This window comes from Canis aureus, chromosome 4 (genome assembly GCF_053574225.1).
Source record: "Canis aureus isolate CA01 chromosome 4, VMU_Caureus_v.1.0, whole genome shotgun sequence".
Lineage (NCBI taxonomy): Eukaryota > Metazoa > Chordata > Mammalia > Carnivora > Canidae > Canis > Canis aureus.
In genome coordinates this window covers 61833635-61851956 of record NC_135614.1, presented here as the reverse complement: position 1 = coordinate 61851956, position 18322 = coordinate 61833635, and the positions used below count along the sequence as shown (strand labels likewise).

At 47.6% G+C, this 18322-nt stretch overlaps 2 long non-coding RNA genes across 5 annotated transcripts in view; one reads left to right on the top strand and one right to left on the bottom strand.

The window, feature by feature from the left end:
- The first annotated feature begins 1877 nt into the window (after window positions 1–1877).
- On the top strand, window positions 1878–18321 carry LOC144312845 (uncharacterized). Of its 4 annotated transcripts, none has more exons than XR_013378475.1 (6): window positions 1878–2046; window positions 3383–3612; window positions 5591–5731; window positions 5927–5996; window positions 16682–16818; window positions 18116–18321. It is a non-coding gene; the product is annotated as an uncharacterized LOC144312845 (long non-coding RNA). The 4 variants fall into 4 exon arrangements; XR_013378476.1 differs by lacking the exon at window positions 5591–5731 and adding an exon at window positions 16483–16536 and having other exon boundaries at window positions 1879–2046; XR_013378474.1 differs by lacking the exon at window positions 5591–5731 and having other exon boundaries at window positions 1881–2046.
- Window positions 9382–18322, bottom strand: part of LOC144312846 (uncharacterized) — a 29063-nt gene continuing 20122 nt past the window's right edge. Inside the window, exons 3-4 of the long non-coding RNA XR_013378478.1 lie at window positions 13637–13795; window positions 9382–9589 (exon numbers count right to left, since the gene is read on the bottom strand). This is a non-coding gene — a long non-coding RNA (uncharacterized LOC144312846). The remainder of the gene's footprint in view (window positions 9590–13636; window positions 13796–18322) is intronic.

Here is an 18322-nt window from a genome sequence, read left to right as displayed (position 1 = left end):
GGCCAGCTTCTAGATCGCCATGGGTGCCTCATGCAAGTGACCGTGCTCAAGACACAGCAGACACAAATGAGAAAGCACACCGAAGGAAGGCGAAGGAAGGACCAGAACAGGTGGGGAGCTGGTGAGATAGGCATAACAGATGTGGAGGTGAATAGGAACCAAGGGTCACATGAGTTTTCTTCCCTCTGCCCTTTGATACATGTACAGTAACCATTATTTGAGACTTTAAACTTCCTCAATCCCAAGTGTTTTAGGGGCTCTTCTCTGAGTGAAGAAATGCTTGCACCCCATCAGGGTAGAAATAATTCTCTGGGGTGAGTTAGCAGTGCCCAGAGCAGTATTACCTTTAAAGACCATAAGAAGGCAGATGGAAGACGATCTGATCATTGAGCTGGGGAGTCATCACCTTTGGTCTGAGAACAAGAATCAAGAGAGAAGCCAGGTAATCCCTCAGATCCATTGGCCCTAAAGTCACCGGCATGACGATGGAAACAGGTGACATTATCCCACACCTGGAGATGGAAGCCCCTGGGGGCAGAGAGCACCCACTGGTGGGGCCCTGGGGCTTGTGGCTCAGTCCATTCTGATGAGTGGGTGTCTTGCCATAGAGGATGTCACTTGCTTTGAGTAGCACATGTGACCACATCTTTTAGCAGAGGGGATTTTTCCCAGTGATTTTCTAAAGAGAAGAGACATCTACAGCATCGAGGGGAAGGGAATTGGGACCCAAAATGGAAGTACAAGAACCATCAGGCAGGAGAGGTTTCCGGTGGAAACAGGGATTCCTAGACATGAAACATTAATTCCACAGGCAAACCAGGACAGCAGTGAGCAAACGGAGATGGCAGGTTAGCCTAGTTGGAAGCCACCTGAGGGATCATTGCCTAACCCTCTTTCATAAAATAGAGTCCCAGAGAGGCAAATGATTGGGCCAAGTTGCCACAGAAGCCAGTGGCGGAGCTGGGCCTGGAGCCCAGGTCACCAACCAGCCTGCAGGCCCTTCCCTCGACGGCGCTGTCTTGCAGCATCCTCTGGACGTTGGCCTTCTTCACTTCCATGACTACAGCTACCAATTGGTACACACTAAGCAGGGGGTTCGCCAACAGCTGATGAACTGCTAACCGGGACATGGGACGGATGTCAAAGTTTCCCCGACACTCCAGTGTCCAGAGGGGTGGAAGTCAAAGTGGGGGGAAACCCCAAGAGAGCCGCCCTGTGCATCGCACTCTCTTCTGCCTGTCTGAGTCCGGCAGTGCCTCGGGAATCCTTCCAACTTGTTCTCTGGCAGCCTCTGTACCCTATGAAACACTCTGGTCTCCAGCTTGCACTAGGGAGCCTGTTCCCTCTCTCCACCTCGGGCCCTAAACTAGACACACACAAAGTCTCAAAAGGAATAAGGTCCCCTTCCTGGGTCCCCCTCAGCACAGCTTGGGGAGAGGACAGAGAACAGAGGCAAGTGGAGGAACAGTGGTCCAGGGTGCAGAGCTCCATCTACCTGCAGATGGCCCCTTCCGTGCACCACCTCCTGTGAGGTCTGAGTGGCTGAGGCAGTGATCCCCACACCCAGCCCTCCAGGAGTCCATGGTCCCGGAGCTCAGGCCCTGGGGTGGGGCTGCCTGCAGGCGTGTGACAAGGTGTGCTTCCCCAAGGATGATAAGATCCAGGGATGGGCAGATAGCTGGCGCGGCCAGACTTTCAAAACAAGCATATACAGAAAATGAACATTGGCTTCTCCTGTCTCTCTTAACCCCAGGGCTATCTGTTTACAAATGTGGTGTTTTCTTCTTCTCCCTTCTCATGCCTGAATCTGTTCAGGAATGTCACATTCCAGCCTTTCTGGGCCGACCACATGTCACAGTGGCAGCCGTGGTAATGCCGAGCATCCCGGAATGTGGCATTTCTGAATGAGTCAGGCAGGAGTACGAGGCGTTCAAGAAGCAAAACCTGCCTCACACTCCTCTTCCATCAGGGGACCCCAGGGCTCCAACCCTTCGGTGGGGGTATTTAAGATTCTCGAAGACCACATGCAATTTACTGTCCAATTTGGTAAGTGATAAAAACAGACATGTTTTTACACCAATAATGCAGAGCCTACTTTCACCACTTGCAAATCTATGAAGTCCTTTCAGAGCCATACTCTCAATCGGTTCTTATAAAAATCCTTGCGAGGAAAGCCAGGGTGCAAAAGTGCAGAAAGCAAATGCCTCAGATCAGATGACTGGCGAGGGCCAGGCAGGTCTAGGAGCTGAGCTGTTGGAGGCGAGCAGACTTCGGGGCTTTTCCCACTACCCCGTCCAAGGTCTGTCCGCTCCGTCCTCCTTCAGAAGTAGATGTGCCCATTAATCCATGATGTGGCCTGGCAAACTCACTGGGGCTTTTCTAAAGCACTGCGGTAGAAGCTTTGCAATAAAGCAAATGAGGATTTAAATGAGGATTAAGTAGAATAAGGTTTGGGAAATGGCAGAGTGTCGTGGCTGAGAGCCATAGCTCTGGAGTCGCTGGCCCTGGAATCAGGCCCCAGGATTGCCATGTGCTAGCTGTGCGACCTTGGACGAGTCACATCACCTCTCTGGGTTCCGGTGTCCTCATCTGTGAAGCATAAATAAAATTAGTACCTGCTTCAGACGGCCCCGGAGGATTCCCTGCAATAAAGTAGGCAAAATAGCTTAGTGCAGTTCCTGGCACAAAAGAGGCACTTGATAAATATTTGCTGAATAATGAACTGGCAAGGTGGGGGTGTGCAGGAAGGGCCGGCTACCTCTGAAGCCAGCGCTCTTCACGTTTATGAAACACTGCCGTCCAAACATGCCAAGCATCTGGCACCAGACAATCGGGGTAAAAGGCGTTCTTGAAATAGCGAGGTGATTCTCCTTGAAGCCCCTTCCAAGCCTCAAATATCCACGCCGCTCACCTGCTTTCTGGGATCCATCCCAAGAGCCTTCGCGGGGGAGAAGCTTGGGAAGGAAACACAAGCTCCAGAGCTCTGTCTCCACACGAGGGAAGACTATGAAAAACAGCTGGGTAGATTTGGCTCCATTCTACACCCAAGGCCGGACGCTTCCGTCTTTGGAGCACCGAGGGCAGAAGGAAGCCATAGGGAGAAGCTGCTGCAGAAGACGCCGAGGCCCAGAGAGGTGAAGCCGCTTGCTCGACGCTGCACAGCCAGGTGGTGGCAAAGCCAGGACCAGAACCCAAGCTCCTGACACACAGCCCCAGACTCCCTGCCACCACCTCCCTCATTACCCAGGATTTCAAAATCATTAGGGGACAGAAATAGTTCAGCACTAAGCTTTCTAAATCCCCACGGGCCCTCCCACAATTCCTCCTGAGGACAAAATTACTCAAGGAGAAAACTGTACTAAGAAGTCTTTTGAAATGGCAGAGGAGGGTGTCCCCCCAGACAGGAGCTCCTGAGAGAACCAGAGTTGAGACCCTGACTCCATCAGCGCATCATCTGGGCTCCACGCCTTGAACAACTTGTCTGCTTTTCGGCCTTCTGACAGCGAAGTGCCAGGCTGGTGAGCCCGCCGCCCTCTGAGAAGCGCGTCCCGATGTCTGGGCTGCGATGCCAACGGAGCGGCAGGCCCCGCTCAGCCTTCAGGCCTTCAGCAGGTTGGGAGGAACAGGTTGCTTTAATCCCCTGTCATGTTCATTAGGAGGTGCCCCAACCACCCCACCCACGATTCCAAACAACAGCTCCGGCTCCGTTCTCACTGTCCTTCACAACTAGGTCATGGGCCTGGCTGGGGAACGGATTCTGGAACCCCAGGATATCCGAGCTGGGCAACAGCTCAGGAACGCTCTGGTGAAACTCCTTACCTCTCGCCTGGGGGTGGGGGGGGGACAGAGGCCCAGAGGGAGAAGGGGCCTGTCCAAGGTCACTCGGTGGGGTCACGGTGAGAGGGCTGGCCGTTTGGCCCACCATCTCCCCTGACTTCCCCCGTTGGCCTGAGCAGTTCAGATGACAAAGCATCTTGACAGAGAAGCCGGAGCTCCAGGGCAGCAGGGAGCAGGCAGAAGCGCCCAGCAGACCAAGCTGCTGGGAGCACCTGGCAGCCCAGGGGGCCTGTCACCTGACAGTGCAGGTAGCCCAGCCCCGTGCTGCTGCTGCCACCAGGTGCTTGCATAACCCGGAGCCACGCCTACCTCAGACAAGCACCAAAAGGAGAAGGGAGCTGTTCCCCTTCAGGTGTGCCCGCATCGCGTCCCTGGAACTGGATTTCCCGAACAGAGAAGTCACCTGGAGAAGGGACACTTTAGTTCACAATAGGAGCCATGTAAATTAGTTGCAAGGCGAGACAACCCTAAGTCTTGGAGCTGAGTGGCATTACTGAGGAATTTCTTTTTCCTTGTGAGGCAATTTTATTAAAATGGCAGGCATGGTTCTCTGAGAACGTATACTTCTGGAATTGAATAACCCATGTATAGGTAAAGTCTGGAAAGCTTGCTTGTAGAAGTCGTTGCCTCTTGTTGGGATTTGAGCTCCGGGTTTGTGGGACTTTTCTGTTTGGGTTTTGGTTGCCAGGAGTGGGGTCCCTTCCAAATATAGTCCTTGGAGAGGTGATTCAGTTACCCACAAACAAAATAACAACTCTCCAAGAAACGAATACTTGGACATGGGTAGGAACCATGCACAGAATCACAAAATAAATTCTGGTTCCTAAAGTCACCTTCAGGAATAGCTGATAGAGGAAAGCTTTTTGTCTCAAAGAACAAAAATAGCATAGGCACTTCCACGAATCACTCTTGAAACCATATATTCCTTCACACACCAACATTCAAAAGCTTCAGACGTTCATGTTTTAAACCAAATCCTTGAAGTTTGAAAAGAAAAAGAGATGTGTGTTTTCAAGACAACCAACGAAGGTTCTTAACAGCAAAAAGCAGGAAAACTTTACCTTCCTGTAGTTGCTAGCCTAGGCAATGCTTATCCTCCCCAATGTAGACTCTCTCGATCAGGTGACAGTCCGACTATGAAGAGGTCTGGTAAACAGAAGGCACTCAATTCATGTTTGTTTTACAAGCAAGGATAAGAAAGATAATAATTTTTGTGGAAATTTAAAATAAAAAAAAATCCTGGTCAAAGCTTTGGAGAGTGTTAAGGGAAATGGAAAATGCTGGCTCCATGTCTCTTTGAACAAAGACTGTGAGAGGCTAATGGTGCGACTCACACATACTGAGTACCTTCTGTGTGCCGGGTACCGAGCTAAGTGCTTCACATCAACTCCTGCATCCCATCCTCACCATCACCCTGTGCGCAGTAACCATCTCATTAGTTCCACTTTCCTGGCTGAGTAACTGAGGATTAGGGAAAGTGAGAAATTGGCCTACTAAATGGCAGAGCTGGGATCAAAACATCTTATTTCAGTGCCTGTTTCTTAAATCATTATGTCCTACTGCCTGCCAATCTAAAGAGTTTCTGGTAATTTAGTTAATGAGGGCCCTTAGTGGACAGTATGTTACTTTCATGAATTAGCAGAAAATAAACTTCAAGCTGAGCATGTGTTCTTAAGTACCACAGTTTGGCTCTCAACCTGGTCCCAAGAATGCTGGGGCTCTTCATTCAGCAAACACGGGTTCCTTCATTCAGATCCCTACCAGCGGCTTCGACAGGGCAGCTTCTATACTTAATATGGATTATGCAGAAAGAAGGGACACAGGGTCTTCGCCCGGGAGTTCCCAGCCTAGTGAAGGGAACAGACTAGATGCTGCCTTGTGACCACTCAATATGGTAGGTGCCACAGGAGGGGTAGGTGTGGGGTCCTAGGAGCAGTGGGACATGGTGGTTATGTGAATTCATGGATTATAGAGTAGGGGAGACCTGAGATTGAATCCTTCCCCCTCCACATACAAGGGGAGGCGGGTGACCTGGACAGGTTCCTCAACTTCCTGACCTTCAATTATTATCACTTTTAAATGTTGACAGCAATATAGTCTCTGCAGCACACCACTCTTCCATGGAATAACGCCTGCTCCAGCGCACGGCCTCACACACGGTAAGTGCTCCATAAATGGAGACCATTAGGGAAGGCTGGTCTAGGGAATCCGGGAGGCTTCTACACAAGACTTGGCCAAGACGGCTGAGTAGAAAGTGGCCATTTCAGGAGGAGAGACTCCAGACAGAAGCAAGAAGGGGTGAACGTGCATTGCATGCTCAGAAAAAAAGAGGGGTTTGCAGAAGAGAACCAAGGCCACAACTGGAGACACAAGAGTATCAAAAAAAAAAAAAAAAAAGGAGTGTTTGGCAGTGGTCAGTACTCTGAGCAAACGTATGCAAAAATGTATATAAAAGGAATTCATCAGAGCACTGTTTGTAATAAAAATGAATGCATGTATGAATGAATGAATATGCAAATACATACATACATAGAAACAACCTCAGTATCCACACAAAGAAGATTAGTTAAATAAATTATGATATGGCCATATAATGGGACACTGGGCATTTTTTTTAGTGTCTTGTATCTATTGTACTTAGAGAAGGAGCCAGAGAAGAAAAGAAAAAGGGGTGTGCTGCAGAAACCTTGAAGGAAGGTCCAGGGAGGGACAAGGGAAGAATAAGAATAAGGTCAATCCAGTGAAAGGGATACATTTAGGGACGGAGGGAGAGAGGGACGGAGGGAGCAAGAGAGCAGGAGAGAAAGAAGGAGACGGTGGTCAGTGGTCGCCAATCCTGAGTTCTGAGAAAATGGTGAGTGGCAAAGGGGGCAGGAGGTGGTTTCCTGGTCAGGAGAGGTGGAGGAGTGTGGTGAGTTCAGGTTGGGGGACCTGATTTCTGACTGCACCCAGAAGTGACAGGAGGCAGTTGCTCCTAATTGGACCCAGGGAAAGGCATCCCAGTTGGCAAAGCCTGGAGGGATGGGCGTTGCGGGGGGGCTCCCATTCCCGGACTCTGCATCCCAGATTTCCAGGCTTCCTCGTGCCAACACCCTGTGCTCTCTCCAGTCATAGCTCTTTGTTTTCTGTAGTGTCCCCGGGGATGTGAAGGTGAGGAAGGCCAGAGGGTGGGTGGCCTGTGGCTACAGCTACTAACAATGCTGCTTCCGGGTATTTTGTCCCTGGTGGAATAGGAATTTTTTTTTTTGCTAAGGGAGGGAGACACAGCTCTCCAGAGTATACTAGTAAGGCCTGAAGGTTCTCAGAACCAAAGCTTTTCTTCACACCCTGGATCCCTTGGGGTTGGTCAGACCCTGATTGTTCTGTCTGAAACTATAACCAGGAACTCATTCGTATTGATAATTTCACCATTGCTGAAATCATCCTCAGCAAGTAGAACGTGGAATGTGGAAAGAGAGAAGAATGAGGAAAAAGGAAAAGAAAGGGAGAAATGAGAACAGAAGGGAAGGTGATTCTTTAAATCTCAGAAGAAGGTGTAGGTGATAAAGAGAGATGTGTACCTGCAGCCAGATGGGAGGGTTGAGGATGCTGAGTAGAAACCTGCGACTATTTCCTCTAGGTCACTGAGAAGCACTATGGAGCTGAAGGGTTCCATGCAGGGACCCATCCACATCCTCTCATCCTTGGAGGCTGGCTCAAGAGAAGGAATGACAAGCACACAGTTCAAACTTTTCTCGAGCCAAAAATCTAAGGAATACCCACCCCACTTAGGGGAGTAGGGCAGGGCAGTCCTCCTGGGCTGGGCTAAGCAGAGGTCTATGCCAGAGGAAGTTTAGTCCAGAGGAGATCAGCTGACATCATCTAGCACCCAATGACAGTGATGCTGGACCTCCTCTGCTGTTTTGAGATTCAGAGGGCCAACAGCAACAAGAAGACCAGACCCTAAAGGCACAGTGTCTAAAAATACCAGAGCTCGAAAGAATCTTAAAGATCTTCCAGAAAGAATTTATGATTTCCTCCTCTCTGTCTCTGTAGCCCTTTTCACAGATAGCATGCTGTGCTATAATTTATGGTCATGCATCTATCAAAAAACCCTATTTTATCCACTGGTGCATTGGCGAAATGCGATCTCATTCAGGGTCCACTCCGTGAATGCTTGTGAGCGTTTGTTGCACCTAAGTCTTTCCCCCTCATTTTATCAATGAGAAAAAAAGAAATCCAAAAAACTGAAGAGACATTCCAAGTATTAACTTGCCCAGGCTATTGACATGCTGGCTGAAGGCTTAGCTCCAGGCTGTAGCAATCAGGCCAAAACATGAAAGCTTTCCATACTGTGTGGTGAAATGGAGAGAAATCGGTCTCAACACACGGTGTGTACAGCGCAGGCACAGCCTGGCAGCTACAGTTTGAAAACTGCCTTATAAGCAAAAGGGATTCACAGTATCTGGCTAAGGAGGCCAGGCCCCCAAAAGATGCTCTCACCCTAACAGTAGAATATATGAGATCAATCTTGCATGAGGAAGGGCTCCATCTCTTGCCTGTTGAATCCTCTCAGATGTGTTCAGAAAGCACTTTAAGGGAGTAAGGTGTCCTGGTGAGTGGCTGAGTTGTGTATCAGGGACCGTGAAGGGTCAGTCTTTGGATTCACTCCTTACATAACAGCCTTTGACCTTAGACAAAAAGAGAGAGGATGGAATCCTCTGACACAGTACCTGCTGAAGTGTTCCCTCAGAACACTAGTCCCTGCATATTCTTGGAGAGAAAAACTTTGCTTTGTGTGAACAAGAAATATGGACACATGCTGTGTGTGTCTGAACCTGCTCTGGAGGAGCCATCATATGCATTAATGCATTAAAGGTGCTGAGAAATCCTGCAGTGAGGAATTAAGGTTGAACTCTGCTCAACCCAGTATTGCACAAAATTATGTCAGCACTTTTCCCATGCCATGCTTAGGATAATGGCTCTCTGACTTTCTTTGTTCACAGTACAATTTGAAATTCTGGAATTTGTGGGGCACCTGGTTAGCTCAGTCGGTTGGGGCTCTAATTCTTGGTTTCAGCTCAGGTCATGATCTCAGGGTCATGAGATTGAGCCCCATGTCAGGCTGGGGGTGGAGTCTGCTTGGGATTCTCTCTCTCCCTCTACCTCTACTCTCTCCCCACCCCTTTAAAAAATTCTGTAATTTGGGGCAACACACTTAAAGTCAGTAATATGGGCAATGTGTATGGACACATCTAATTTCTAACAAGGTCTCTCTATAGGACAGTCAGATTGCGTGGTTCACTCTCCCCCTCAGTCCTGAGCTAAAGATTGACTTGAACTTGGCTCTGCCCTGATCAAGCTTTCTAACTCCCAAAACCAAGCTGTCACACCTTCCAGAAAAGTCTTCCTTGGAATGCCTTGGCATCACACCACACCTCTCTGAAGCCAGCTGACCCCACTCTGCAGGATATCACGTCATCCACTTAGCTCAGAATTCTCCCCAGTAGGCATCATTGCATGGTGTGATGTGCAGCTGAAACAAAAATAAATTTTACACACATCGATGTTTGGCAGCGCATTTGTAAATGCTTTAAACCACTCAAGCTGAGAGCACTGGCCCTGGAATTGGTATTCCAAGAAGAAGGACTGTGGAGAAGAGGTACTCGTGAGGTTATCTTGAGCCAGCTCTTGTCCCTCAGGAGGCCTGCAGGATTGAATGGGACAGGGATGGGCAGGCCTGCGGACCCCTGGAAGCCGATGTCTGAAGTCCCTGAAACACAGCAATGGGAAGTAGCATGTAAATCCCAATTTCCTGTTTCCAATGACTTAAATAACACATTTTGTTGGAAGGATTTCAACGTTCACTTATTTAATTACATGCTTGTGATTTGCTATTTTTTAAAGCAACCTACCAGAAAAATACGGTAACCCTTAATTAATCCTCATTAGGGAAATCTTGATGTACAAAAGGGCATCAGACAAAAACAAAGACGTCTGCATTCGCTTCCTGACTGCCCTGCCCCCTCCGAGGTTCAATGTCCTTAGCAGCAAAAAGATAGGTTAGATTTGGAAACTTGTAGAATACTTTCAATGCTAATACTATTCTGATTTCTAATAAGTGAAAAATACTATTCTGGTTTCTAAAAATGCACAAGTTAGTTTTAAAATTAATACATTAATAAAATTATTAATCATTTTAAATAATAAGTTTATTGCTAAATTGATAAAATTAGTTTAAAAAGCAAATAAAGCATCATGAACAAAATAGCTATTTAATGATTATCTACCATTACCATTTATTTAAAACAACATGCCAGGCATTGTTCTAAGTTCTTTGCATGTTATTATCTATTTAGTCTTACAGCATTCCTCCCTGTGAGCTGATGTTATTATTAGCTTGTTTTACAGATATTAAGATATTAATCTGTTACAGAGACTAAGTTGCTTGGCCAGGACAACATTGATAGTAAGTAGTGAAGCTGGAATTTGAATCCAACAAGCTGACTCTACACCACAATGCTGTTGATTTTCCAAAAAAAAATCAAGCTTAGAAGTATAGTAACAGAAGCTGGAGTGTTTATCTATCATATGAAATGCATTTGAAATATAAAGGTTGGAAAGAACATACAAACTCCTAAAGGGGAAAGATGTCTGAAAGGGGCTGGGGTGATAACAAAACTAAACTGTCCAGCCAGAACAGAGATTGGAATCTATCTCACACACGCCCAGCGACCTGACATGTTGCACCCAGGATCGCTAAGTTGCCCGGGCAAGATTCCGGAGCTGGGTTCGAGAAGGAGTGAGGAGTGCAGGGCAAGCCCCAGAGAGAGGAAGCTGGCAAGCATCCAAGGGAAGGTGGTGGGAACCTGACAGTGGAAACTTAGAATCTGTACATCTTCCAGCTACTTGGAAGCCTAGAGGTCATCCCCTCAAACCTCCCACCCAAAGCAGGCATTCCTGTTACAGCCCTCTGGTGGGTGTTTACCCAGCCATGCCCGAATCTTCCCAGAGGAGCTTGCTCTGCTTACCAGAAAGCCTTTTCTATTGCTGGACACCCTAAGATATTAGAAAGCTCTGCTCCTTTTAATGAGACAAAATATATCCTATGGTGGTTTCTACTCTATGCCCTGGTTCTACCTCTGGGGGACCCAAAAGTGACATGTGATCCTCCCCCTTTCCTATGATAGGCCACAGAAATTGGGAGACTCACTGAGTCTTTTACCACCAAGCTAAATAAAAAGCCTGGCTGCTGTGGATGTTCCTCACGGGGCAGCTCTTGCCCATCACCACCTCATCACCATCCTATGGGCCTTGTTAGACTGGCCATGGCCACAACCTACTCACCATAGTGTCCACTGTAGGACCTGGCCAGGACCTGCCACGTGGTAGTAGGCACAGTAGGACTGGTTGTTTGAATTAAACTGAGCAAGGAAACTGCAAGAGGAAAATACAGCAAAAAATGCAAGTCTGGGGATGCCTGGGTGGCTCAGTGGTTGAGCATCTGCCTTTGGCTCAAGGTATGATCCTTGGGTCCTGGGATCGAGTCCCGCATCAGGGTCCCTGCAGGGAGCATGCTTCTCCCTCTGCCTGTGTCTCTGCCTCTGTGTGTGTGTGTCTCCCATGAATAAATACATAAAATCTTAAAAAAAAAAAAAGAGTCTGGGGTGTCGGCAACATTGCATAGACAGTACTCAGGGGCATGTCTAGATCTGGGACAATTTTGCAGATCCTCCCTGAGAGAAGCCATCTTCCCCACATGCTGTAGTTGGGGTAGGAGGGCACTGATCCCTGCCCAACACTTGAAAGGGGGCATTTTGGGGATCAGCGTTATGACACCAGTGCCTCAGCCCAGGGCCTAGCCCACAGTGGCAACCAGAGAAACACCAAACAAACGAAGGGCAATAGTAGCTTTTTGTGTTCCTACTGTGTGCCAAGTTCTTCTGTGCATTATACATATCATCTGATGCACATCTTCCAGAGTGGTGATTAAATTATAAATATACCCATTTTACAGACAAGGAAACCACAAATCCAAGAGGTTGGGAAGTATGCCCTAAGTGACTCAACCAATAGTAGGTAGAAAAGCCACAGTTCCAACCCAGACGTGCCTACCTCTAAAGCCCATGCTTAACTGCACTATACCGCCTCCTAAAAGCAGAAAGGAAAGATGACAAGGAGACAGGTAGAAAGACTAGGGGCCAGGAAAAAGAAAGAGCATGGGAAACAGCTCTGTGAACTGTCAATCTCTCCATAAAAGGAAGCATCAGGACCAGTGTGAGAGAAGGGCCCCTCTAGACCAGTCCCCATCCAGGTTTTCTAACCTAGAAATCAGGGGTGGAAAATCCAGATTCTGATGTCCATGCTTGGCACGCAGGCAGTTTCGGGGTTGAGTTTTCAGAGCTTGGAGGCACATGAAGACATGCATCCTTTTCTCTAAGTGCAGTTGGCAAACACAACTCTTTGCCCCCGTCCAGGTCCAGAGATCTAGCTACAGTGAGGCCAGGCCAGCCTCCAAAGTCTTGGTACACTCCTGGTAGGGTGCACCCTTGCCCCCAGGTATGCCCTCCTCTACCCCAGACACTCCTCCGGGATCTGCTACCCTTCACTGCATCTCTTAAACACAAACATTATCTGGCTTTTGCCCCAATTTAGGTCACAAGGGTTTTGCACGGCTTTGTGCGTCCTGTGTCCAGCTTTGTGTTTGACACCTGTCTTAAAAGAAATCACAGCTGAAATCCCCCATCCAAGCTGTGCATACACGGATGAATGACACTGAGCCATGCAGGCACTATGCACAGGGCGAGGAGCCAGTGCCCCTATCAAGAAGCCTGTGCTCCCCAGCCCATTCCCTTCAATCCAGCCAGAGAGATCTCACATCAACAGCAAACTGAACCTCATCGCTTTCTTTATTCCTCTACTTGAAACGTTCATGGCTGTCCACTGTGTTTAGAATATGAACTAAAAGCCCAAGAAGCCCATCAGATCTGCTACCTGCCCCCCACCCAGCTTCACCTGTGTCCCTGCTCCTGCATGGGCCAATTTTCAGAGCCTCAAGGTACACGCTGGTCCCTTTGCCCAGACAAGCTCTCTCCTGCTCCTTCTGAACCTCATGTCCTCCAAGCGGGCGTCACTCAACACAGGATTATTCCCCTAACAGAAGGCCTCGAAAGCACCTCCACTCCCTCACTGCATGCCTTTAATTGTTGTTGGTTCAATGTCTATTCCCCTGCTAGAGTCTAAGCTTCATGAAGCCACGGACCAATCTACTGTGCTCACCATTGTCTCCCCAGAGCTATAGTAATCATGGAGGCAACATTTGGTTGTATGCAGGGTTCTCACCCAGCTGCAAGCTCTAGTTGGTGTCTGCCTCGGGCAACTCCCTCCCAGACACTAGGCCTCAGTTTCACCAGCTAAAAGGAGGCAGATGGCTGAAGGACCTCGGAGGCCTCTCACCATGCTAATTTCTAGGTTCCACTTGAGAACATTTACTTGTAGCATCAGCCCTGAGCATAATCATTCTAGAGCACCATGAAGGAAGACCCTGGGAATGTAACTCCCTCCCTGTGGTGTGGGCTGTGTTTACAAAACAAACCCAAGAAATCATCATAAATCATTCCAAGTGGAGCTGCCTGGGTTGAAGCAACAAGACAAAAATACTTCTGGGCACTGCTCCTCTGGGCCCCCACCCAGCTGAGGAGAAGCAGGGCCAGACAGGCTGTGCCCTCTGAAGAGTTAGCTGCTGGCTTTTTCTCTCCCTACTGGGCCCCTCAGTGGGGACTTCTCTCCTACCTTTCAGACTTTTAATCCTTGCCATTACCTGCAGTGTCCTAGTGCCTCGCAAAGGGAGAAATGACCCAGGAAGACCAGGGACTGGTGTCAGAAGATGCCTCTTCTGAGATATGTTAACCCTCCACAACTTTTTCTTTTGTTCTGATCTGATCGGTCAAATAGAGGATATAACATCTGCTCTGATGACCTTAGAAAAACACAGAGGAGAAATATTTGTTAAATCTTAAAGGGCTACATAAAGGCAGGCATACTTTTGGCCATTGTTTCTGGCTGGCTTGCTGACTAAAACGTGGCCACCCAGAGGCCCAGCATTTTCTCTCTCACTGGGAAATGGAAAGCCTGGTCCCCAGGTCAAAAAATCTCAGGCATCCAAGTAGCAGGTGGTTCAATCACCCCGGACTGGCTCAGCTTGCCCTAAAGGTAAACCTAATTCAAGCCTTACACAGTGTCCCTGACTTGGGGTCAGGGGCCTGAGCTCTATGCCAGATCCGGTTCCAAGAGCTGGATGCAAAAGCACCTGGGGCCTTGTGATCCTGGGGACCTTGAAGCCCTGATGTAGCAGAGGGGTTCAATTGTGTACCTTTCCAAACAGGCCTTGATTGAGTTTCTCTCTGCTGTTTAAGGCTCCCTGAACTTCAGTTTGCTCTTCAAGAAAACAGAGAGAGTTGATTGCCCTGCATATTAAAAGCTACGATGGATATAATGCATTTAGTTATATATATATATATATATATATATATATATATATATATATATATATAAGATTTTATTTATTTATTCATGAGAGACACAGAAAGAGAGAGAGGCAGAGACACAGGCAGAGGGAGAAGCAGGCTCTGTGCAGGGAGCCTGATGTGGGACTCAATCCCGGGACTCCAGGATCACGCCCTGGGCCGAAGGCAAGTGCTAAACCACTGAGCCATCCAGGGATCCCCTGCATTTAGTTTTATAAACATGTCACGTGGTAGGCATTTTAAAAATAATATTATTATTGTTATTGTTGTTGTCATTTATATTCCAGGGCTCTCACACACACCCTGGTCTTCTCTGCATTCCCTGAGTGCTTTTTCCACTTCCTGCCCTGTCTAGCCTTGCCTTGTCCTTCCTGTTTTCCTCTAACAACACTGCTAGACAAAGATTTCTAAATTTACCTTATAATTTACCTAATTTTACTCAGTATTGCTCAGTAAATGCCTCTGGAAACAAAAATTCTAGACAAACAAGTCTCTTGGTCAACAAGTGTACCAAATTGAAGCACCATGATGGCTATCTCTGGGCATTGGGGCAACATGGCACAGGAAATCAAGTCCCAGACTCCTTGGAGTTGAAATGTCTAGACCCAGCTTGGCCAAGGTGAGAATTGCCATAGGATTTAACATCCCTGACCTCTCAGTCTTCCTATCTATACAACTAAAACATCTATTTCTGGATGCTTTGTCTATAAGCCTTTTCTTCTAGCTAGATAAAAACCTGTTTCTCTAAGAAATCTTCTGCCGAAGGCCAATACATGCAATACGTAGTAGAACAACAGCTCTGTATATAGAAGGGGCCAGATAGGCCTTCTTGCATTCGCACTGTCTTGCCCCTATGCCTCCTCCCCAGGGCAGCCAAGAAGCTCCCATGGGCACCCATCAGGCTTCGTAGAGTCCTGCTTACATAACTGTGCCAGTGTCCTCAGTGGTTGAGTGGGAACTACTACCACACACAAGGTTGTTTGTAAGAATTAAATGAGGTAACATGGATAAAGCCCCCAGCATAGTGCCTGTACTAAAGCACTCAAGAATTGTTAAACCTCACTAGTACTGGTACCGCCACTCGATGGCCAAGGTACCCCTCACCCAGAAACATTAGGAATCTGTGATCGTGCAGATATGTCATAAAAATGAGCCCATGTACAAAAATTATTAATTACTCCACCCTCCATTAGGGCCCTTCCTCTGTTTTTATGGACACAGGAGGAGATATAATGTTATATCACAAGATGGATCAATTCTGTTTCTATTGAAAGCATGTTTTATAAAACAATACTTCAATATTTTTTGCATTCCTTGATTCTTCTGACAAACAGAGCTTCCATTCTGTATACTGGGGTTGGTACTGGGAATAAAAATAGAAGGGACAAGTAAAGAAAAAGAGAACTCAAATTAACAAAGCAGCCAGTCTGTGTTTAGTGCCTAGTGGCCCATGCTGTCATTTGTCCAACAAATATTTATTGTGCAATTACTATGAGCGGGGCAGCATGCTGAGGACATGCAACAATGAAGAAAAGCCAGCCCCCCGTCATGTGGAGCTTGCTTTCTAAGGGGTACCAATAGGGATTATGTGGAAAGAAGGATTCATTGGAGCTGAAGGTACAAAAGGTGGAGTGGGGGAAGGAAAGGCATCCATAGTGCAGAGAATAATACTTACTTCGGCAGGGTTCAATTCCAGAGCGGAACAAGGGTGTAACCCCAGGTGAGGTGGGGCTAAAGGGAACAGCATGTACAAAGCTATTTATCCAAGGATTTCCAAGAACACTACTGTTTGCTTCTATTAATTCGCTCCTCTAGGAGGACACACACTGCTTTTTTTGGGAACCAACTTTTTGCATTCTAAATAAGCTCTTTTATAAACAGTTACTGTAGGGACACTTGACATAAGCAACATGATTTTGAATGATCCTAGCATTAATCTTCTCTTCCTGAGTAATAGGCCAGAGTCTTGTTTCACTAGAACTTTTCATTCTGGGAAGTTAGTTTGACAAGACTTAATTTCCTATAAGGGACACTGAGAGTGACTTTCAATAGAGGGCCCAGGAAAGAGCTAAAGGTATGAGGAAGACCCAACTTTGGACCCTAGATTCTTGTTAATAGAACTTCCTGTCTCTCAACCCAGTTCCTCTTTGGTAAAACGTGAAGCCTGACACTCCCCATAAGACAGGACTACCAGGTGAGACAACAGATGGGAAAGTGACCTTAGGACATATAGAAGCCATTTGTATTTATTTTAATAACTTCCTTTCTTTCTTTGTTTTCCTTGCTCCTGAGTATAATGAAATTGGATAAATTTTTTGGCTCCATTTGTTCTGTTTCAGATGGAAGGATCGATATCTAACAATGGCATTGCAATTCTCTTGGGCTCACGTGTCACCAAAGAATCTCTGATACAATCTATCAGGGAAGCCCATTCAAAGAGCCTCCTTGGGCTGATCCTAACAGCCTAAGATCCAAGGTGAGCAGGATCCTCCCCATCCCCACCTGCTTAAAGACAGCCACTCTGAGCCAGAGTCCAGTTCCCAGGACCCGACTGTCTGTTCCACACTTCCCGGAACTTTTTTTTTTTAAGATTTTACTTATTTATTCATCGTACACGCACACACACACAGAGGGAGAAGCAGGCTCCCCGCGGGGAACTTGATACGAGACTTGATCCCAGGACCCCAAGATCATGCCCTGAGCCGAAGGCAGACACTCAACCACTGACCCACCTAGGTGGCCCATGTCCTGGAAATTTTAAGCCTAGACAAGCCTCTGTCCTTCATCCCAGGGTGCCTCTTCCTCCATCACACCTGCCATACCAGCTCTTTCCCTCCCGTGCTTTTCACATCTGAATCCCCCACTTACTACCTGTGTGTCCTCAGATTGGTTAAGATCTTTGTAACTCATGGACTTTTTTAATCCATAAAAAAGACATGATAAAAAAAATCTGCCCCCTAGGATTGTTTTCAGGATTACAGGTGATTCTGCGTCCTAAAGACTTCACACAATTCAAGGCAATTCTCAATACTCAGAAAGGACCTATTACAGTTGCTATTACTCATATTTCCTTCCTTCCCTCCTTCCCCCACTTCTTTTCTCCCTTCCTTCATCCCTCCTTCTACCTCTTGCTTCCTTTTTACCCTGTTCTGTCACTAACCCTGGCCTTCTCCTTCCTTCCCCAGCCCCTGCCTTCTGCCTTCCTCTCATTCCCTGCCCTTGCCCTCATGTGCCCCTACCTCCCCTCACCCTGACAGCTTCCCCAGCCATGAGTCATGGGAGTTTGCTCCCACACTGGCTCCCGAAAGCCTCTGGCCAGCAAGCTGGCAGGCTGCAGGGGCAGACACAAGCCCAGAGCGGGAGGCGCAGCTGCCAGGGCCAGAACTTGCCAGATGGAGCCAGCCTGGTACTTGACTTCAGGCTACTTCTAGGACTTAAATATGCATTTATGAAACCACCGGCCATTATTTTTGAGAACCACAAGAGACCCAAAGTCCCTGAGGATGAGGAGAGGATAAATGTTGTATTGCCCATCTTTGCTAAAGGAAAAAGGTGGGGGAGAAAGATTGATTCTGGTCATTTTAAGACCTTCTTTTGATATCTGGGAAACTCTGCACTGAGTGGTCACTCCATCTCAAGAGCAGGGGCCCGTGGCTGAGCTCTCAGGTTCTTCTTAGCTCCTTCTTTCATCCCTTGTCTCTTTCCCAGTTTGAATTTGGTATCTAATCCTGACACCACTGACCTTTTCTCTCTCTCCTCTTCTGGACTCCCAGCTCCTGGAGGACGGCCCTTTGCCCCATTGCACCGAATTGTCTTGGCCCTTTGCCATGGGGGTTAGGACCATGTGATTTGGAGTCAGACCAACCTAGGATTCAAGACGATCTCCACTACTTTGTTCTTGGGACCTTGCATGGACTGGTCGATTTCTCTACCCTCATCCGCCCACGTGCTCATCCAATAAAGACGTACTGAGCCCTTAG